Consider the following 23,564-nt stretch of genomic DNA (forward strand, 5'->3'; position numbering starts at 1 on the left):
ATTTGGAAACTAGAGAAAAATGTAAAAATAAAAATAATCTATGCTAATACCCCCCTCAGAAAGGATCACCTAAAATCTTGGTATATACCCCTCCAAGCTTTTCTTGGGTATTTAAAAAAATAGAGTTAGTATTATACTGTTTATATAATATTGTATCACAAATTTTCACTTAACGGTAAGTTTCTGTATTTTTAGCAACTCCCTGTAAATGTTTGTTAAATGTTTTGTAGATATTTTGCTAGTATAGAAAACTAACACAGGCTTTGGGGCCAGCTTGTCCTGGGTGAGGGTCCTGGCTTTTCCTACTAACCAGGCAGGTATCACTGGGTGAGTGACCCAGCCTGAGTCCCAACTCACTCGTTTATGAAATAAGAGAAATAATACCTAACATTAGAGATTAAGTCAGATCGTAGATATAATACAGGGTATGTCCAATAGATGGTTTTTATTATTTAGCAGAGGCTGGCCAAATCTGGCCTGCCACCTGTTTTTGTCAATAAAGTTTTATTGGAACACAGCCTTACTCATTCCTTTATGTATTATTTATGGCTGCTTTTGCTCTGTATAAACAGAGTTACATAGTTGTGACAGAGACCCTGTGGTCTACAGAGACTAAAATATTTACTAGTTTATACACTTTACAGAAAAAGTTTGACAACCCCTGTTATAGAATATTATCACCATTTACTCTTCATAATGCTATAAACTTGAACAGAACTCCCTCTCAGTCTCCACTATGGCCTGGGAGCTCTGTGGCCTCAGGGGCCTGACCAGGGGCGCTCTTTGACTTCCCTACCCAGCAGCCATCCCTCTGATAAGAGCATTTTCAGGGCAGGAAGGAAGTACCAGAGAATTCACAAGCCCACCCAGTAGCCCTCAACCAGTGATGGACAGGAGGTGCTATATATATACCCCAGCTGCAACCCCAACTCGGGTGGGCTAACTCTGTCCCAGCCCCCAGAGCTGCCCAGGGGATTAAACTGTCATGGCTTGGTTTGGCAACTTACTTCCATCTCTTTCCTGTCTCCCCTGTGGTGTTTCCTGGGATCACCTCCCAGTCAATTCCTTGCTCCAAATCCTTGTCTCAGGCTCCGCTTTGAGATGCTCCTGCTCTCTTCCTTCCATAGCCCTTCTCCCATGTCTCTCTCTCAAAAGATAACTTTGTTGATTTCCACCATGTTGGGATGGTAGTAAACAGGTAAGAGCCAGGTCATAAAAAAGTTTTTGTTGTGGATGAAGTGGCTGATCACCTACAAGAACCAGGGTGGATTGCTCAGGGGACAAACCCTCAGATTGACCCACTGCCCCTTCTCTGCACCTTCCCTACCCTGTTGACTGCTCTGACTGTCTCGGGCGCTTGGTGGCATGGCATCTTCCTGTCTGTGGGTGGTGACGGTCCTTGGAACCGGACACTGGAGATTGCATGGGGAGAGTTAGAGGAGGCTCCTGAAACCCGTGAAGATTTAGGAGGAGGACTTATGTAATGAAGGACCGTTCTGAGCATCCAGCAACACCAAAGTTCATGCTGTGTTTTCTCATTTTTTATTTGTTTTGCAGAGTTTTTCTGCAGCCCACAGAATGGCTTCAGTGAGGGCCAGTAAGGATGGCATTCTAAGCCCAAGGGACTGGGTCTGAGCTTCAGCTGTGGGCTTGACTCAACAGCAGGAAGGGCTGTTAATTACCTAATCTGTCTTTGTCTCTATTAGACCAGCTGGTAAATTGGGGAGCAGTTGGCTTTGAAAAAGCAAAGTAATGAAGGTGGGGCTTGGAAAACCTTTGGGTTAAGGGCAACTGTTCAGGCGTGTGTGTGTGAGCTGAGCTGCTGCTTTTTTCAACCAAAGCTCTCAGGAAAGGTAGGGTTGACAGAACCCACAGATCTAAAGACTAGGTTACAAGCTCTGTGTCTTGATATAGACCACTTGACTCCTGGCCTGGTGCCTCAGGCCAGATCTGAGACGCCTCCAGGGGGAGGCACTCGTGGGCCTCCCCATCCAGCCTCAGAGCTCACGTGCCCGCTCGGGGTCTGGGTGGCTCTGGGGCCAGGGAAGCCTGGGCAGTCCTTCTCTACTCCTCCTCCAGGACGGGTGCGAGCAGCCTCCTGCAGTGTCTCCGAGACATGGTCAGACGCTGTGATCTTCCTGCCCTCTGATGCGGGTAGGTGTGAAGAATGGCAGTCAGTGTGGTAATGTCAGCTTTTAGGGGAAGATTATGTTCCCATACCAGGGCCTGGCCACTGCCTAGACAAATGGCCGTGGTCATCAAGGGAGTTAGAGGGGTTTTAATGCTTAGAGGGGAGGTTCCCCTCACTCCCTGCCTCTGGGTCATGGGGAGTTGGCGGTGGGAAAGAGGCCCAGGCAAGGTAGGGGACAGGGCAGAAGCTCCTTCGAGCCTGTGCGTGGACAGCTGGGGAAGCAGGTGGGCATGGGCTGTGTGCCTGGTTCTCAGTCAGACTCGAGCCAGGAGGTGACAGCTTTAAAAAGTAAACTTTGAAATACGCTCATCATTGAAAATAATGAACATATGGAAAAGTTAAAAGAAGAAAAAAAGATCATTCTCTTCTCAAACCAAAGACAGCTATTAACATTTTAACATTGTCTTAGTGGTCTTAAAAAAGAAAATCTCATTTTGAAAACATGGTTGAAATAATATCATAGGCAGTTCTGCAGTTTGCTGTTTTTTTCATTTTATAGCATAAACGTTTCTTCACTACACTAAAACATTTATAAAACAATTTTAATGGTCTTATACTATCCTGATAAAATGGAAGTACTGTGCATCAGTGAGGGTCCAGTGGAAAATAGAAACACTCAGTATTTTCATAGAAAGAGTTGCCAGCAGGGAATTGGTTCCACGGGTGAAGAAAGAGCCAGGGAGGCAAAGCCAAGCAGAGGGTGGAGGGGGCAGCCCGAGGGCTGGACGGACAAGGGAAGGGGATGCTGCTACATCTAGAAGCGGGGACTGTAGGGCGGGAGCTAGAGCAGTTCTAGAGACTGCAGAGGAGATGCAGTCACACCAGAGATGCTACAGGAAGCACAGATACAGGGGTAGAATGCCCAGGTTCCCCCTCCTTCCCGCCTTCCACCTTGCAGCAGTGTCTCTCATGGGCTACACCTGACAGTGGCCCCTTCCTTGCTCTAGACCTTCACTGGCTCCCGTTACCCAAGGTATAAGAAGTAAACTCCTTGCTCTGCTATAAAGGCCCTTCCCAGTCTGACTCCAGCTTAAATGTCCATCCCGCCATCTCCTGCCTCTGCCCCCTACTCCCCATGAGAAGTCCCAGTTCTAAGCCCACCAGACTTTTCATTGTTTCCTTTAATGCCTCTGTGCCTTCGTACAAGCTGTTCTTGCATCCTGGAACGCCCTTCTTATCCTTGTCCGCCTGATGAGATCCATTCACCCTTCTAGACCCGGCTCAACCCTTACTTTGTCTGTGAAGCCCTCCCTCACCCCTTCTCTGGGGCAGATGTAGTGGGATCTTCAGCGACACTGGTGTCCCGCCTCGTCTGGGGCATTCCCGGCGGTATGTGTCTATCTGTCCCACCACTAGACTGCGCTCCTTCGTGGTCGGGGCCCCACTGAGTTCCTTTTGGGCACTCAGGGGAGCACAGCTGAATGTTTGAAAATGCTGATTTCCTAGATCTGTAGCTATTGACCCGGAGGGCTGTTAAGTGAGAAAAACAAATTGTAGAGTAATACATGTGAAATGCCCTGATTTTAATAAGAACAAACAATGACACCGCCTGTGTTTGTTTTGTGAGCATGGAGGAAATTGTGGAAAGATCCATGCCAGGCTGACTCCCTTTGGCTACCTTACAAGGTGTGAGCTACAACGGCTGTAGGGAAGATTACTTTTTACTGTACCTTTTAGTAGTGTTCTGAAAATTATGGGGCACTCATGTTACCTTTTTAATTTTTGAAAAGGAATTTATATTAAAGGTTTAGATAATATGAAAAGAAAATTATGGTTTCCTCCTTAGAATTTGGCTGGGTCCACATTACCTCATTCCCCTCTTTCTGGAAACTTCCTGGACCCTGTGATGGGGATCCATCGGCTCTCAGTTCCATCCCTCTGCTTAGATTGGGGTCCACTCTGGAGGAGAGCTCCGCAGAGGGGGCTGGGGGGGGGGGAAGGCTGAGGAGGAAAGCTTCGCACAGTCTTTGGACCCCATCAGTCCCCAAACTCTAAGCTCAAAAAATTCAGTCCTTGACTCCCAGCCTGAACTTAAAGTGAGAGGCTGGGCTTAGCTTCCATTGCAAATGTCCTGAGCCCTGCAGGCTCTTAAGAAAATTGATTCAGCCCCAGGCATAATCCCTGAGGTGCATTTTTTTCCCCAAGACATCAAGTTCATGGCTCTGCAATATCTGATTTAGATGTTTGGAAAATGTATTCTTTGACAAGGCTTAATTAAAGTGGATTGCACTTACATGGGAACATTTCACAGTTTCCATAACAAACACTATTATTACCAGGAGCAATGTATTTTTTTGTTCTATTGATGTCTTTTATAGTGATGTCATAAAAAGAAGATTATGACTTCTCATTATGAGACAGATGGAGGAGAAGATGCATTTTGATTACCAGAGAGGGGAGTATGTTCTTTCCAAACAGTTACCTTAACAGCCAGCAAGGGCTGCACTGGATGTGAATGGGAGGTCCAGGCGAATGACTTTTTTATGGGCCTTGCTTTTTTCAGTTTCCTTTTGTTCTTTTTTTTTTTTTTTTTGCGTTTTGCAGCCCTCTCACTGTTGTGGCCTCTCCCCTTGCGGAGCACAGGCTCCGGACGCGCAGGCTCAGCGGCCATGGCTCACGGGCCCAGCCGCTCCACGGCATGTGGGATCTTCCCGGACCGGGGCACGAACCCGTGTCCCCTGCATCGGCAGGCGGACTCTCAACCACTGCGCCACCAGGGAAGCCCCCTTTTGTACATTTTAAAACGAGATCCATCGAATGGGAAGCTGATTTTTCAGTTTGGCTAGAAACGAAGGTTCCACAGATTGTTATGTCTTTCTGAAACTATTATTAAAAATTAGGGGCTTTCCGCTGAGCCTGCGCGTCCGGAGCCTGTGCTCCGCAACGGGAGAGGCCCCAACAGTGAGAGGCCCGTGTAAGGCAAAAAAAAAAATAAAATAAAAAATAACAAAATTCACTTTCTGCCTCTCAATTTAGCAACAAGAAGCTGGCTTTCCTGTAAAAATCCGTTATAATTAAATAACACTTTACATTTATAAAGTATTGTGAGAATCATCCATTTTTTTCTTTTTAAAACTATTTTGTATTATGAGGATAATAAATTGGGAAAACAGTCATTCTCTATATTAAAAAAAGTAGCCAGTTTTACGTACTCATATGATGGGCATTTTTGCCATATCTTTAAATCATTGTTTTAAACACCCTTTTATTTTCTTCAGCTTTATGGTGGTATAACTGACAAATAAAAATATGTATATTTAAGGCATACGGCATGATGTTTTGACATTTGCAAAATGATTATCACGATCAAGTTATTAACATTTTTCTGACCTCATATTGTTACCATTAGTGTGTGTGTACGTGCTTAGAAGATTCGATTTAAGATCTATCCTTTTAGAAAATTTCAAGAATAGTACAGTATTGTCCACTATTATCATCACCATGCTGTACATTAGATCTCCAGAACTTATTCATCCTGCATAACTGAAACTTTGTACACTTTAATCGACATCTCCCCATTTCTCCATCCCCGCAGTCCCTGGTAAACACCAGTTTTAATGGCTTCATGATATTTAACCTTGGATTTTAATATAATATATTTAACCGATTCTCTAAGGGTGGACATGGATTCTTTTCAAGTTGTTCATCTGTGTAAATAACACCGTGATAAACTTCCTTATAGAAAATCTTTATCTGTCTTGCTGATTAGTCTAGAGTTAACTCTGGAAGTGAAATTACTGGGTCCGAGTGTTTAAACATATTGCCAACTAGAAAGTTTGTACCAGTTTACACTTCATATAAGAGCACATCATGTGTATCTTGAACATGTTTATTCACCTTCGCCAGGCAGAAATACCTTCTTATTTTAGTCTCTTTTCCTTGATTACAGCAGTAATTGAGGCAGTGGAGGTGTCTGGGCCAGCTCATGGAGGACCTCGAATGTCCTTGGTGCCAGGGATGAAAACTTCGCTCTGTTTGAGGGACATTTTAGAATAATTCCACTGAAATTCTGTGCTTTGGGTCAAAATAACAGTGATGTGTTTATGGAGTTTGTCTTGTTTCCTCCTTGCCATCAGAATTACCAGTGACGATCTACACACCTAAAAGGGGATTAGACCTCCTGTGATTTCCATTTGACTTAAGAAATAATCATGTCATATACAAATCCGTGAAGCCCAGGTAGACATTATTTTTTAAGCTGACTTCATATAGGGTCAGTTACCCTGAGTGGATTATGTTTTTATTTCAGACTAGTTATCCGTGAATTAGGCACCCTGGAGGATGTTCTGGCCACGTCCATAGTCAAGGAGCATTGAGCCAGGCAAGGGAAGCACATGACTGAAGAAACAGGGCACTTCAGAGACGTGGCGGAAAGGCCAGAGGGAAGACGCTGGCTTGTAACATATTTGTGGAACTAAATGGGGGGCCAAAAAGCAGAAGCAATTAATTCATTGCTCTGGGAGCTAACTGATGAACCTTGACCTGAACTTTCCAAATCTCTTCCTTTGTTTCAAGTCCAATGCTCATTGTGTTTTGCATACCTAACTAATTAGAGCATGCATTTCTTTACTTTGCCAAGGGTGCATAATTGATCATGCTGGGCTCCTGAAACCATCTTAGGTAAGTTTTTTGAAATACATGCAAATTGACTTGCCACCAGTGATGCAGTTCAACAATGAAATCCAGGAGTCCTAGGAAAAGGTTTCAAAGTGTACTTTCCTCTACTTGGCGATTATTAAAGTCACCAAGGGGTTAGGTGCTCATTTTACTGATAGACAATTGAAATAATGAAGCAGTATGCGGTGTATTTGAAATTTCTGGGATCAGGGTCACACATTGCTACAGGTGTGGGTCATTGAACTAGATGGCCTCTGCAGAAGTGCTCACGTGTTCCTGTCACAAGGCAGCCCAGGCAGCGCACTCTCCTCACTGAGACCCTGTCTCAGCAAGGCTGGTGCTCTGTTGCCAAACAGACAGCCTGGACCCAAGCTTGGGACACCCAAAACAGGGCACCACAAAAATGAAGAAAGTTTCAACTTCATGGACTTATCCAGAATTTTTCAACCTTAGACATCTAGGAAAAGCTATCTTGAGTTTCTCATAGCATAAGTTTTGTTTGTGTTAGGATTTGGAGTGTGTTTTGAATAACAGACATGGGTAAGGACGGAGAGCAGGGTACCATAATTTTTTCAGAGCTTAGGGTCACTAAAGGATTTAGCTGGACGCAGCGTCAGCTAGAGGATTCTGTGCAGGATGAGACGACCAATAAGGTTATCTCTCCAGAATCTCGCAGTGTAGGCTATACAAAGCTGGAGTGTGAAAACCATTTGAAATGCCTTTTATCCAATGCTACAGAGCTCCCAAATGAAGCCTTTTTTCTTCCTGTGGCTTTTCCAAATAAGGAGTGAGATGTTATTAGTATAAACGTCAATGTAAATATGCATCTGGGTGTCAGGCCTGTTAGCTACTTACCCAGAGGGATCTTACAGCCTCAGGTGGGTTCTTTCCACTGCCGGAAACAGAATGAGATGAGACCAGCCTTTCCTCTTTTAATTACTTTTCTATTTGGAGCAATTTCAAAGATGTCTTGTTAATTTTCAACAGCAGGGTTTGAGGGTAAATGTGAAGGGATGCTCTTTTCATTTCTCTCTGGGTTTTCTAGCTTGCTGGAGCCAGATGGCTGTCCTGCAGCTGTTTCATGGAAAACACTGTGCCCATACAGGGCTACCAGATTATTAATGCTGGGATCAGCCGGTCACATTCTGTTTTGGTCCATATGCACATGTCTTATGTCAAGGTTATCTAATGCTTTACACTAATGGAAACCAAGGCTGAGCTGGGGAAATCTTTATGGAGCCCAAGAGATTCACCCACAGGAGTCAGAATTACTTGCATGTAGGTGATTTGACCTGATGCAAGAGAGCTGAAAGTAGAGACTCAGCTCTGTAAGTTCCCAGATGACTAAAAAGATGCGTTGTCACACTCAGACAGGCATAAAGAGATAGACGCACAGGGAGAAAAGGCAGTGAGAGGGGGGGCCTATGCTGGCCTCCATGTGCTTGGCCTCCATCCTCTGGGCCAGAGGTCACTGGTCGGAGGCCCACCTGCCACCTTCTGCCCACAGACACATATTTCTGGCAGAAAGTTTAAAAATCTTGACTCAGTTCTCAACCTTTTTTAAAAGTAGTGATTTCATATAAAATTCTGACTTTCAGGGTTTTTTGGGAAAAATTCCTGGTAACATAGCCTATCTGTGCCCATAGCAACCATTTCTGGAACTGCGTGGGGACCACTCTCAGTGTACACACCAGAGCCCTTTTCACTCTGTATCGTGTCCCCTCCCCTTCCTGCACCCAGCCTTGCTTACTCCATTACCTGTCTGTCCTCTGGGTGTCTGAGCTGTGACCTTGGCTCTAAAGAGATGCTGTAAACACCAGTCTGGGCAAATCTCAAGTCTTTTATCCTGCCCAGGCCTCAGTTTTCCCACAGGTACAAAGAAGAATTGGATGAGAGAGGGTCCAGAGTCTCTCCCCACTCTCCCCTTTTGTGATTCTGGAATGATTAGGAATTTTAAAATAATTATTTGAGGTACATATTAAAAGCCAATTCCATGTCTTTGGCTTGCAGAATTCTGAAATTCATGAAACACAAAGCCATTTGTAATTTGATCTTGTGATACCAAGGCTTCCAGTAGCTTGGAACATTCTGGGGAGAATGGAAGGGGTAGTTTTGCTGTCAGATTAGTCGCACATTTTAAACCAGCCAGGAGGCTGCAGGGACAGGCTATGGGCAGGTCGGCACCCTTGCTCTGTGCTTGTCTGGTGTCGTTTGTGTGAATTCAGCATGGGTCTGTTGAGCCCTGTTGGTTTTACAGGCCTGTCTCTCGGCCTGAATCTGGGTATATTCTCTTCCATCACAATCCGTTTCTGGGATGAGGGAACGCTGGACCAGGAATTAGCCCATCTGGATTCTTGTCGTGAATCTGTCATGGACTCATTGCTTCATCCTGTTCACATCCCTTTCCATTTCCACCTCTGAGATTGGAAGAAATTTCTTCAAGCTCTGACATTCTGTGGTCCTAAAGTTCATCCTGTGCTTCCATGGGGGACATCAAGGGAAAGCCCCCAGAAGTTGCTAGGCCCGCTGGCAGACAGCATGTCGGGAACAGGCCACAGAGCGGCAGGGGGTCCTGAGTGAGCTGTGGCTGCTGGTGTCCAGAAACTTTTTATCTAGTGGGAAAGATAAAGCATATACTTAAGACTCTACCATAGGAGAAGAAATAAGTGTCTTTGGTCTCCTTTCCCTCCACTTTAAAAGGTCTTTCATGTTCAACATCGAGGCCTTTGCAGTGAAACAGAAAGAAATAAATTAAAAAGAAATCCAGAAAAATAGGAAATTGGGTTAACTTTCCCCTGTCAGATATATTTTTCTGAAATATAGGTCCTATGACATACTTAAAAATTCTCTGTCCCTGGGGTGGGTTTGGATCAAGTTCAAACTCTTTGGCTGGCCCTGTCCCCATTGGCATGACGGCCTTCTGCATCCTCACCAGGGCGAGGAGTCCTGACTCTTGGCCCTGTCCTCCCCTCCAGCTCCCTATTCCTGCTGGACCTGCCCCCCGACCCTCCGTCTGCACAGACCCAGGCCCGTTCCTGGCCTCAGGTTGCTTCTCCTCAAGGCTTGCCTGCTGTGTGTTTTGTCCTCAGGCTCTAGTCCAGACTATTTAACCCCAGAGTTAATACTTGGAACTCCTGCCACCGGAGCTTTGGACCTCGGGCACTCAGTAAATATTTGTTGTGTGAATAAATGAAGGAGTGAATAAATGAAAGGCAAGCTAAAGGGAATAAATGTTCCCCAGGCCAGGGTGGACCAGCTCTCATACAGCGTGATATCTCTCCTGCTTTCAGCAACTTCTCCCCAGCTGGCTGGCATACCCTCTGTCCTGTTACCAGGATGGCCAGCGGGCAGTCCCTAATCCAACGCATGCAGGACTGACCAGTGTCTCTTCCAGGCCAAAAGAGACGTGATGTTCAAGTTTGTCTTTTTTTGATGCCTGAGAAGGTGAGTTCTCTGAGGACATTTACTGTTTCCCTTCCTCCAGGTGCACTGCTGTAGGGAAGAGCCAGGCCTGTCACTTTGTCTTCCTTAACTGTAATAGCTGCAGCCAAACATCATTAGTCTGACTGGTTAGGGATGAAGGGCAGAGTAAAGAAGGAGAAAGGCTGGCCACGCACATCACATTCGAGAAACCCGCAGTTTACCTGCTCTAACTACTTCTTACTGTGTGACCAGTATTGCCCAGAAGTTACTCAAATTCCTGTTTTAATGAATAGACGAGAACAGTCTTCAGCAACTGTATGCGTCAGAATTCTCCACAGAAACAGAACCCATAGGAGAACTGGTGGTTTAGATCCAGTGTAAGACCCGCAGGCTTGGGACCTAGAAAGAGCTGAGGTTTTAGTTCAGTTTGAGTCCGAAGGTAGGAAAAAAAAAATGAATCCCAGTTCAAAGGCCACCAGGCGCGAGTTTCCCCTTACTCAGCCTTTTTGTTCTATTCAAGCCCTCAAATGAAGCCCACCCATGGTAGGGAGGACAATCTACTTTATTCATCTTCCGAATTAAATGTTAATCTCATCCCAGAACACCCTTCCAGAAACAGAATAAGGCCTGATCCAGTATCGGGGCACCAGTCTTATTGACATGTAAAAGTCAGCTTCACAGGAAGCAAATCAACAGATTTTTGTATAATGAATAATTTTTAAGTGGTTTACAGAGCTTGAGTCTATTTGGTTCTGTTTTACGTTGTCTAAACGTTCTGCAATTTTATCTTCACCATGAATGAACCTACTTCTCAGACCGTTGAAAAGGGGGAGAGAAAGGGAGGGAAGGCTGAGTAGCGAGTGGTGAGGGGCACACATGCCTCTGTAAGGGATCCCCCCTTGTTTGCATGAGATTGTGAGTCAGCTTTTCCTGAGACCAGCTTGGCAGATGGAGGGTACCTGGCTTTCATGAGATGTGGAGGCTGTGTTCCGTCTTCAGGAACCAGAATTGAGAAAGCGTGGGGGACTTCCAGGAGATAATTGAGAGGCAGCAAAACAGATTTTATCTCCGACACTCTGGGCTGTTTCTAATACTGGTTTTACTAAGAACAAGCCACTTGAATAATGGATTAATTAATTACTGATAGGTGTATTTGTTTGAATGTTGCTTCTGTGATAAAGTGCTCACCAGGTATTATTTATTATACTAGATATTTTATATGTTTTCTTATTTGATCCAGCCAGCCAACCTACTGTCTGCATTTTTGTCTCCATTTTACAGCTGTTAAAACTGAGGTTCTAAGCCACTTGTGTCAGGTTGCAGAGCTGGTACTCGTGGAGCTGAAACTCACATGTTGATCATTCTGACCCCGAAGCCCATGCTCTCCAACCTCCGTGGTTCTCACCTTTGTGAGAACATGCTGGTTTTTATACAGGCTGAGCAGTCATTCCCAGGGGCCTCTTAATGGAGTCCCTCCCCTCCCCCGAAGTACCCACACAGATTTGGAAGGACTAGGCTTTTGCTGTGTTGGATGAAAATGGTTTGATGATTCTGTGTGTTATGTTGGTAAAAGCAGGATCTACCTGTATCAAACATCCATTCTTTCCTCATCACAGCATTATTCTGAGACAGAATAAAATTGCAGGAGAGAGCAGACAATTTTAGCTCACAACAATTTTCAGTTTTAGAACACTTTTGCAAATAGTGCTGAAGGAGGTACATGTTCCATGTGGAATAGAAGAGGACATTTTGTTCCTTCCAAACAAACCTGGAAAAAAAAAAAAAAAGAACAAAACCCCAGCTTTTATTTAAAAAGTTTAAGAGGCTGCTGCTGTGGACTTAGCCATCAGATTTTGGGTATCCACGCTGTGTCCTGCGCAGGACTACACAACAGGGAGTTAGAGAGGAAAGGAAGGCAGGCACTGTCCTCATGAGTGATGGACTCAGAGGGCTCGTTTGCAGGAAACAGAAACCAGCTCAAATGCCCCAGGATAGCGGGGTCTTGGAAAGAAAGAGTTCATCCAGGTCCTGTGGGTGGGCGGGGAACATTGGGAAAGTGCTGGTCTCTCCACCTCAAGTGTTTTCCACGATCTCCCTCTGCTCTACCCCACACATCTGCCCCATTCTTGACAGGGATGCTTTCCTACTAACTAGTGGCCATGTCCACCACAGGAAGACGCATGTAAATGAAAATGCTGCAAAGGATGAATAACTCCTTGGAAGTGGGGGAAACGTCCATTCACTTTCTGTGTAGCTTGTCCAGTCTCTCATCTTCAATTCTTACACGACCTGGGCTTGAATGCCTCCTCCTACGTATGAGCTGACTTGGGCGACTTCTTGTCCCCCTTCTAAGTCTCAAGTCCCCGTAGTTGTAAAGTGGAGATGAAGGCTTCTAACACATATACTTGCTGGGAGGAGTAAATGAAAGCACCCTTGCGAAGAGCTTAGGAGATACCGAATAAATAATAGCTCTTATGCTTTTTTTTTTTTCTTTTTCTTTTTGCGGTACGCGGGCCTCTCACTGTCGTGGCCTCTTCCGTTGCGGAGCACAGGCTCCGGATGCGCAGGCTCAGCGGCCATGGCTCACGGGCCCAGCCGCTCCGCGGCATGCGGGATCCTCCCGGACCGGGGCACGAACCTGTGTCCCCTGCATCGGCAGGCGGACTCTCAACCACTGCGCCACCAGGGAAACCCCTCTTATGCTTTTTATAGCTCTCTCTAAGTTTGGGGAAGTGAGCTCTTGGGTCCAGGGTAATGGCTGGGTGGGCTGATGCAAACCCTGGTCCCCAGAGGCCTGGGCTTGTTTGGGTGGGGTTTCCACTCGGGGAAGCTGGGAGAGAAGGGGGCAAGAGAGAGAATGTGAGAGCGTAGCTGAGAAGGGGTGCTGGGAGCCAAACTGGGTCAGGAACTGCAGATGCCACAAGCAGAGTGGACCTGAATTAAAGGCCCAGAGAGAATGGAAGTGACCTTCCAGCTGTGAGATTTGTGAGTCAAGGTCATCAGCTATCACCTGATTCAGAACAGGAAATGAGCTAGTGGTGTTGGAAGATCTATTAGGGCCATGACCAAATCTCTGCTGTATCTCTAGCCCCTAGGTCAATGCTCAGCTTGTAATAGTGACTCCACAAACATATATTAAATGAATGAATTAATGGATGAATGGCAGAGAGGGTAAGGACTGGCATACAGATCATTGTCAGAGCAAGGAGAACGGATGAGGACCTAAGGAGCTCTGTGATGTGGTCATGGGTGGTGCTAGACCCAGGACATAGCTGAGGGCTCAGGGGCAGAACCAGGTAAGTTGGTGCAATAATACCACCACCACCCTCATCTAATTACTAGCTACCATTTTTGAGTACTTTTTGAGGGAACAGATTCTATATTCAATTGTCTTGTTTATTCAGTTCTTGCAATCCCCCTGTGAGATGGATAGCATTATCTTCATCTCACAGATGTGGAAACAGAGAGAGGTTAAAAGCCTTTCTGCGGATTACACATCTAGTGCGTAGACAAGTTGTGATTCAAGCCCACATGCCCCTGACTCCCAGCTATGCCCTTAGTCGCGTTGTTGTGCCGTCTGCCAAAATGCAACCTCCCAGAGTGGACAGAAACGGCCAGACTTCCAGGTGGCAGCCCAAGTCTCAAACAGTTTGGGCTCCACGACCCATCTGGTGAGAGCCAACCTGTGTTGATGCAGGGAACTGAGGGCAGTTGTCTAACAGGCTGAGTGGGGCAGTTTGGGCTCTGGGTTCATGAAGAAAGGGCCCATGACCATAACTGTACAGGATGGGGGAGAGGGAGAGGCCCCGGCCCACTGAGCACCTCTCTCTAGTGAGGAAGCCCCGAGAAGGATGTGGCTGCATTGTGAGCAGCTCTCTCCGGGATGGGATTTTGGGGTAGCAATTTTGGATGAAGAGGTCACGGGACAGAAGAGCACATGGTGTCAGGAAAGCCAGTGGACTGTAGACTGTGCTGGAGGCAGAGGGCCTTGGCTGGGTGTACTGGCCAGTTCTTGTAACATCATAGTAAGTAAATAAACAAATATGGCCTGTGAGCTTGCTCCCTATCTATCTATATATCTATCATCTATTCATCTAGTTATCATCTGTCTCTATCTCTCTGTCATCTGTCTATCATTTATCTATCTATTATCTACCCATCCATCTATTTATCTATCTGTATAGCATCTATCTATTTATCCAGTTATCATCTATCTACCTGTCTATCTCTATCTCTGTCATTTATCTATCTTTTACCTATTATCTATCTATCCATCCATTTATTATCTATCTAGCCATCATTTATCTATTGTCTGTCTATCTATCTGTACCTATCCCTATGTGTCATCTATCTATCTATCCATTTATCACCTATCTATCTATTATCTATCTATCTATCTATCTATCTATCTATCCTGAGGATCTCAGTGGAGAGTGAGGAGGTCTGTGAACAACTTGAGAGGACTTAATTCTGAGTGAACAGTCTTCAGCACGCTTCCCCTGGAGATATCCCCCTGGAACCCTCAAAAGTAACTTGGGGAAGCTTAAGAGCAAAAGGTGAAGATTCAGCCATTGTACAGGTGGGGGTGGCGTGCTAGTCAAAATCCCACATTAAAGTTTCCACGACCCCCTTGCTAGTCACAGGCCAGTGAGACCCAAGGATGTCTGAGTTCACAAGGAAAATGGTTTTGGCTTTGCTTGGCTGAGCTAAGGACTGTGGGTATTGATGTGGAAACATCACTGAGAGACAGAGATAATTAATTCCAGGGGAAAACGTCAGCTACCCTAGCATGACAGTCCTTTTCTATCTGAAGGATTAAAGGTGCCTGTGAGTACGCAAATCAATCAACGTGATACACCATATTAACAAATTGAAGGATAAAAACCATATGATAATCTCAATAGAGGCAGAAAAAGCTTTGGACAAAATTCAACACCCATTTATCATAAAAACTCTCCAGAAAGTAGGCATAGAGGGAATGTACCTCAACATAATAAAGGCCATATATGACAAACCCACAGCCAACATTGTTTGCAATGGTGAAAAACTGAAACCATTTCCACTAAGATCAGGCACAAGACAAGGTTGCCCACTCTCACCACTATTATTCAACATAGTTTTGGAAGTTTTAGCCACAGCAATCGGAGACGAAAAAGAAATAAAAGGAATCCAAATCAGAAAAGAAGAAGTAAAACTGTTATCGTTTGCAGATGACATGATACTATGCATAGAGAATCCTAAAGACGCTACCAGAAAACTACTAGAGCTAATCAATGAATTTGGTAAAGTAGCAGGATACAAAATTAGTGCACAGAAATCTCTTGCATTCCTATACACTAATGATGAAAAATCTGAAAGAGAAATTAAGGAAACACTCCCATTTACCATTGCAACAAAAAGAATAAAATACCTAGGAATAAACCTGCCTAAGGAGACAGAAGACCTGTATGCAGAAAACTCTAAGACACTGATGAAAGAAATTAATGATGATACAAATAGATGCAGAGATATACCATGTTCTTGGATTGGAAGAATCAACATTGTGAAAATGACTTTACTACCCAAAGCAATCTACAGATTCAGTGCAATCCCTATCAAACTACCAATGACAGTTTTCACGGAACTAGAACAAAAAATTTCACAATTTGTATGGAAACACAAAAGACCCCAAATAGCCAAAGCAATCTTGAGAAAGAAAAATGGAGCTGGAGGAACCAGGCTCCCTGACTTCAGACTATACTACAAAGCTCCAGTAATCAAGACAGTATGGTACTGGCACAAAAACAGAAATATAGATCAATGGAACAGTTTAGAAAGACCAGAGATAAACCCATGCACATATGGTCACCTTATTTTTGATAAAGGAGGCAGGAATATACAATGGAGAAAAGACAGCCTCTTCAATAAGTGGTGCTGGGAAAACTGGACAGCTACATGTAAAAGAATGAAATTAGAACACTCCCTAACACCATACACAAAAATAAACTCAAAATGGATTAAAGACCTAAATGAAAAGCCAGACACTATCAAACTCTTAGAGGAAAACATAGGCAGAACACTCTACGACATAAATCACAGCAAGGTCCTTTTTGACCCACCTCCTAGAGAAATGGAAATAAAACCAAAAATAAACAAATGGGACCCAATGAAACTTAAAAGCTTTTGCACAGCAAAGGAAACCATAAACAAGACGAAAAGACAACCCTCAGATTGGGAGAAAATATTTGCAAATGAAGCAACTGACAAAGGATTAATCTCCAAAATTTACAAGCAGCTCATGCAGCTCAATAACAAAAAAACAACTCAATCCAGAAATGGGCAGAAGACCTAAATAGACATTTATCCAAAGATATACAGATTGCCAACAAACACATGAAAGGATGCTCAACATCACTAATCATTAGAGAAATGCAAATCAAAACTACAACGAGGTATCACCTCACACTGGTCAGAATGACCATCATCAAAGAAGCTACAAACAATAAATGCTGGAGAGGGTGTCAAGAAAAGGGGACCCTTTTGCAGTGTTGGTGGGAATGTAAATTGATACAGCCACTATGGAGAACGGTATGGAGGTTCCTTAAAAGACTAAAAATAGAACTACCATATGACCCAGCAATCCCACTACTGGGCATATACTGTGAGAAAACCATAATTCAAAAAGAGTCATGTACCACAGTGTTCACTGCAGCTCTATTTACAGTAGCCAGGACATGGAAGCAACCTAAGTGTCCACTGACAGATGCATGGATAAAGGAGATGTGGCACATATATACAATGGAATATTACTCAGCCATAAAAAGAAATGAAATTGAGTTATTTGTAGTGAGGTGGAGGGACCTAGAGTCTGTGTTACAGAGTGAAGTAAGTCAGAAAGAGAAAAACAAATACTATATGCTAAAGCATATGTATGGATTGTAAAAAAAAAAAAGTTCCAAAGAACCTAGTGGCAAGACGGGAATATAGACACAGACCTACTAGAGCATGGACTTGAGGACATGGGGAGAGGGAAGGGTAAGCTGGGACGAAGTGAGAGAGCGGCACTGACATATATACACTACCAAATGTAAAATAGATAGCTAGTGGGAAGCAACCGCATAGCACAGGGAGATCAGCTCGGTGCTTTGTGACCACCTAGAGGGGTGGGATAGGAAGGGTGGGAGGCAGACGCAAGAGGGAGGGGATATGGGGATATATGTATACGTATAGCCGATTCACTTTGTTATACAGCAGAAACTAGCACACCATTGTAAAGCAATTATACTCCAATAAAGATGTTAAAAGAAGGAACCTAAAAAGTTTTTAAAAATAAAGGAAAATAAAGATGTCTGTGAATTCTTTGGCAGCCCTCCCACCAAAAGGTGGGGTTTATATCTCAACCTTTTGCATCTGAGTGGGCTTTGTGACCAATAGAATAGGGTAGAAATGATGCTACTGAGAAATCAGAGGCTTATGCTTCCTGGCTCTTTGAACCCTCTGAGAACTTTGAGCCATCACAGAAAGAGTCTGACTACCCTGAGACCATTGTGCGGGAAAGGTCACGTGATGCCTCTTCAGGCTAGCTGTGCCCAGCCTTCCAGCCATCCCCACTGGGTACCAGACATGGGAGTGAAGCCATCTGGTCCTCCTGACCAGCCCTTCCGCCCACCGAATTCCACTGAATGATTTCAGTTGATGCCATATGGAGCAGAAGATATATCCAGCTGAGCCTCGCCCAAGTTCTTGACCCATAAAATCATGAGCTACAATAAAATGCTTGCCTTTTTTTTCTTTAAGCCACTGAGTTTTGGAATAATTGGAATAACTTGTTAATGAGGTCATAGATAACTAGAGCAATCATCCTGCAGATCTCTTTTCTGCCCCAGTTGGTGAGGGCTTCAAGTGTGGGTCATGAGAACGTTTCTAGAGAGAAGAGGAGGTGTCATTGGCACATGAGAGCATTTAGGGATGGTGTTGCTCTGAAGCTGAATCTTTGTGGATGAGGCCTTATTCTCATCAGCTCGGTTCTGGTAAATTACGTTGAGATGCACGTGAGCTCTTTGGGCTTAAAAAGACTGGGTTGACCGTGATGGTTCAGGACTTCTGGAGGAGAAAGGGCCACCTCTTCCAGCTGAGAGCCTGCCAAGTCCACTAGTGCTGAAAGAGAAGGCCAGTTTGCCTGCGTGGCTGGGGCATTGCCAGGGTGTCCTGGTGGATAGGAGTGGCTTCTGGGGCAGAGGGCCTGGCTTGCTCTCTTTGGCCCACTCATCTTCTATGAACCTCTAGGGTGGCATTGAGGTGTTCTGTTCTTTATTTTTTATCAGACTCAGACAATGGAAAGAAAAGAACTGCTTCTTTGCCAATATTATAGCTGTAGAAATCCATGCCATGTAGTTTGAATTATTGTATACATCACTCTTTCTGTAAGTGTTTATTGGCTCTGTTCTCTCTGTTTGGCCATTGGAGCTAGGGAGTAGTTCTACAGAGATGACCAAGATGCAGTTCTGCCCTCAAAGAGCTCCTGTCTGCTAGAGGGCTACGCCAAGCAAGTGAATTGCATCGCAGGGCATGAGTGCCACCTGGAGGACCGGGCCAAGGGTGGCAGAAGCCCAGGGAGTATGGCGACATCCTCTGAGAACCTGGGAATGGATTGGACACACCAGATACAATAGGAACCGGAGCTCTTTCAAAATGAAAAGAGCTTCAGAAATTGAGTGCCGCTTAGGAGGTCGAGGCAGGGGTGATGGTGAGAGGTTCAGGTTCGTAACGGATGCAAAGAAGGTCCTGTGTCCTTGGGAAATTGTGTGGAAAGGAGTGAAGGTAGTAGATCCTGACAGATCCCTCTAGGGGCCTCAGAAGTGAGCGATGACTTCTACTTGATTTCTTAGGGACCTGAAAGTGAGAGTGATGATGGTGAAGTATCTTTATGGAGTGCTTACTGCATGCTTCAACCTCTTTTAAATTCCCAAACATTTATGACGGTGGACATATCATTCCCATTTTACAGATGAGGAAACTGAGGTTTAGAGAAATTGAATGTTCAGATTAAGGCTACCCAACTAGTTAGTGGCTGGACTAGGTTTCCACCCCAGTCTGTTTCAAAATTTCACATTTCCTCTTTTCAGAAGAATCAAACTTGGAGTTAAAGTCTCTGAGATTAACCTGGTCCTTTGTCATTTTATAGTTTCAGAGTCAGATTAACCAGGCTTTGGAGGGGATTGTGAGTTTGCCTACACAGTACAACTATAACTTAAAACTTCACTGCACTTTTCCTGCTTGAGAGGAGTTTAGAACAGAGGTTGTAGAAATGACCTTCACTTCTATGCAGTTTTCTGTCTGACAGATCTTGATCACTGTAACAAATTGCAGTACATTTTCCTTTTTTTTACTCCTTATATGATGCCCATTTTCTCAAGTCTCCCTCCACCTTCAGTAGGATTGAAAGTTATTGGGACACAAAATTGTATATTCTCTCTCATCCTGATTTTATTGTGTGGCCAAGAAGATCAGAAGGAAATACATCCAAATGTTAAGAGTCATCATCTCTGGGTTATGGAATAACTACTGATTTGTATGCCCGTGTTTATTCTTTTTTCTGTACAGTCTGAGCTTTTTCCAATGAAAAGCCCATTATTTGGAAAAGTCTCAATACAGGCTGGCGGTCGGCAATTCAGATCAAGAGCCCTCAAATCCTGTCTCCACCCTGGAGGTCTAGGACCAGGGTCCTCTTCCCCTGGGGCGAGCTGGGGAATGGGTGAAGTTGACGGAGATCAAAGCCCTCCTTTTGTGTGATTCACATGCACATCTTTGTGTCTGAGTGCCAAGTGGAGGTGTTATCTCCTCACCCTGTCCTCAGAGATGTTGGAAAAGATTAAAGAGGCAAAGTTCACAAGCTTCTTTGAGCTTTCTAGAAGGAAGAACTGATATAGGACAAAACATTATTTCTTCTAGCAGTAAAAGAGGGCGCCCTTAAGGAGAATGCGTTATGCCAGCTTTATTGATATTATATCGTTCATAATAAGAATACTGTGATGTCCCCACTAGGCTAATTCCCATCCCAGCACCCACAGTGAAACTGCCAGCTGACCGTGTTTCTCCCGTTCAGGGCTTCCTTTTGCCTGCAGAATAAAATTCAATTCTGTGTTAAAGGAATATAGATTATCTCCTGATACTCTGTGCTCTCAGCACTCAGCCCCAGCAAGTTCACCTATATCCTGGGGCCTTTGTAGATGCCTGGAACTATGTCCAAAATGTCTTTTCTCCTCTTGTATGCCTTGAAAACTCCTATGCAACCTTCAAAACCATGATCCAGAGACCTCCTCTATGAATCCTTCCCAGCTCTCTCTTCCCCTCCAGAACGCATCACACACTTCAGTGCTACATCAGTACCTCACACCTACTCCCACTATTACATGAAACACAATGGGCTGCTTTTACTTACTCACTTTTCTGTGTTCCCAACTGGGCTGCGAACCTTTGAGGGAAGGGGTGCCGTCTTATGCATCCCTGCCTCCCAGTTTCCGGCACATGACTGGCACAGAGGATTCAAACCAAAGAAGTCTGTTGAACTGAATGCTGCACGGTTGGCTGTATGTGATAGAAACATCAGGGTCCTAGCAGTGTAAGCCTTCAAACAACTCATAGAGGAGGGAAAAATCGTGACATAAAAATAGACATTTCTCTGTGTAATTTATAACTTGAGTGCATAGCATAAATAAGGTGGTTTCGTTTTATCCTTGCTTGTTGGAATTGCGATGCAACAATCCTAGCACTTTCTATGAAGAGCTCTGAGCCATTGTGAAATATTTCTCCATCCCTCGATGAAACAGTGACTTAAAAGAAATGAAGTTACAGGTGAGATGACCAGAGGTACAACTGCATGCAGTCATTGGCTTTGGAAGTCAGAACCGACGGGCAGCCAGAAATGTTCTGCCAGGCTGCTGTAGGGTAAGGGGCATTTTGAAGGAAGCCACTGGGGACACCTCGATTGTGGACTTGGTCAACAGTGACAAAGGGGTCTGAGAACCTGATGCTACAGTGAAATGGAAACCATCTCAGGTATGGAAGCCACTTCAGACGGGGCTCGGGCTTAGCGGACAACCAAGAATTGGCCTCTGAGGTTACTGGAAAGCAACCTGTGTTTCTGTCACCAGGTCCCATCCCCTCTCTCCCTTGTCAAATATCTCATGCCAGGTCCCAGTCCAAGTCTGATGCTGGGAGAGACATTTTATAAAGAGATTTTAGATAATCTCATCTTCCTGATATTGGCTAAATGTCAGCCTCCTCCAAAGTAGCATGGCTGAGAGGGCAGGTCCTCAGGAGAAAGAAGGCGCATTGGCCTGCATCGTTATCCCTTGATTCTGAGAACTTCTAGATTCTCCTTTGCTCAGCAGACTTCTTCTTTTTTTTTGATGTTTTAAATATTCCTTGACCAGATTCCTGGGCATTCCATGCCAATCCTCCAAACTTTTGTATCAGATAAGATGAAGCAAACACACTCATGTTTTCAACGTTTGCTGTTGGTGTGGAATGGAGGGGAGAGACTGTTCCAGGCTTTTAGCTCCAAGGGCCCCCGTGTCTAATCGGGGCAGTTATTAGGATAGAGGTTTAGGATAGAGGTGTTCTTTATGAAGAGATCTGACCCCTCAAAGGCACCTCAAAGAACTGATTAAAGACTTAAAGACAGAGGGCACAGTGGCAGATTTGTAATTCTCTATCTTTAAACATCTGTCTCTTTTAAAAGTAATAAATGCTGGTTTTGTTTGGGAAGAACCTCAGTTAGCACAAATTTATACAAAGGAAAATGTAAAACACTCATTGTTTCCAATTTTACCAACCAACTCCATTCCCCAGAGGTGATCACTGGCAACAGTTTTCTGTGGATCCTTCCTGGCATTTGTGTGTGTGTGTGTGTGTGTGTGTGTGTGTGTGTGTGTGTGTGTGTGTGTGTATGACAGTGGTTTTGGTCCATAAATGGCATCATAGTATACACAGTATATCAGAATCCCAGTAGGAAACAAATGACATACTCTATTGAGGGTAATTTCCAGAAAGTTCAGTTAGTTGCAAAGGGGTTAGTTACAAAGAGATGGGTGATACTTTGGGGAACCACACAAGACAGAACAGGAAATGGGAGCCAATTGTAACAGAGGTGGCCCCAGCCCTGGGCTGAAGAAATGAGGGGAAGGAATAGTTACAGAAATGAGAAGGAGAAAGTTGAGTGAACACTCACTGCTTTTTGGCTGGGGGTGCACGGTCAGCCTGAGGCATCCTTGCCATGAGGGAGCCAGGGGGATACATCCTTGGACCTCTCTCTCCTCTACTACCTCTGGCCTGCTATTGGGGCTGCCCAGTGGCGGATGCCAACAGGAAGCCAGAGGGCAGGTCTGCTGATGTGGTCCATACAAGCTGTCTCCAAGGGCAAAGGGCAGGATGCAGGAGAGTGGAGAGTGCATCTCTCTCTAGCACACATGCTGTTCTGCAACTTGCTTTTTCATTATCTAACAATTTAGCATTGATATATTGTCATTTAAAATACAACCCCGTAGTATTCAACTGTATAGGTCTGCCATGAATTATTTATCTAGTTTCCTACCAAAAACCATTCAGGTTATATCAGGTTGTTTTCTATTACTGACAATGGCCCAATGGACATTTTTGTAGATTAATTTTTGTGTAGTTGCACCAGTTTATCAACAAAATTAATCCCTGGAAGTAGAATTATTGGCTTGAAGACTATGTGTATTTTAAATGTATAGAGATTCTATCAAATTACCCAGACTTATGTTCGACCATCAGCTTTTTGCTACACCCTCGCTAACACTGGGTATCGTCCATCTTTTAAATCCTCGCCATTCTCATAGGAAAACAGGGTATATGGGGTTTCTTTCACTGTGAGTTCAGTTGACCATTTTTATATGTTCTCTGACAACTTTAGTGTGTGTGTGTGTGTGTGTGTGTGTGTGTGTGTGTGTGAGCACGCTGCTTGAAATCTGTTACTTGTCTATTTGTTGTGGGTTTAAAGTTTTCCATATTAGTTTGTAAGAGATCTTTGCCTATTAAGGAAATTCACCCTGTATCTGTCACGTGAATTGCAAACCTGTCCCCACACACGCCTTTGTTTGACTTTTAACTTTATGTCCCCTCCCCTTCCCGCCCCCCGCCATGGCTATCTTAAAGATATTTATTTTTACCATATCTAATTTGTTGATATTTTTCTTTATGACTTCTTTTCATAGCTTGCTTGAAAAGATTTCCTTCATTATGAGATTATAAACGTATTGTTTTCTTTCCTCTATGTTTCTTTTTTTCTTTCCTCCCTCCCTCCCTCCCTCCCTCCCTCCCTCCCTCCCTC

Source organism: Aethalodelphis obliquidens, unplaced genomic scaffold (genome assembly GCF_003676395.1).
Source record: "Aethalodelphis obliquidens isolate GAN/ISIS:26980383/991018 unplaced genomic scaffold, ASM367639v1 scaffold12, whole genome shotgun sequence".
NCBI classification, from domain to species: domain Eukaryota; kingdom Metazoa; phylum Chordata; class Mammalia; order Artiodactyla; family Delphinidae; genus Aethalodelphis; species Aethalodelphis obliquidens.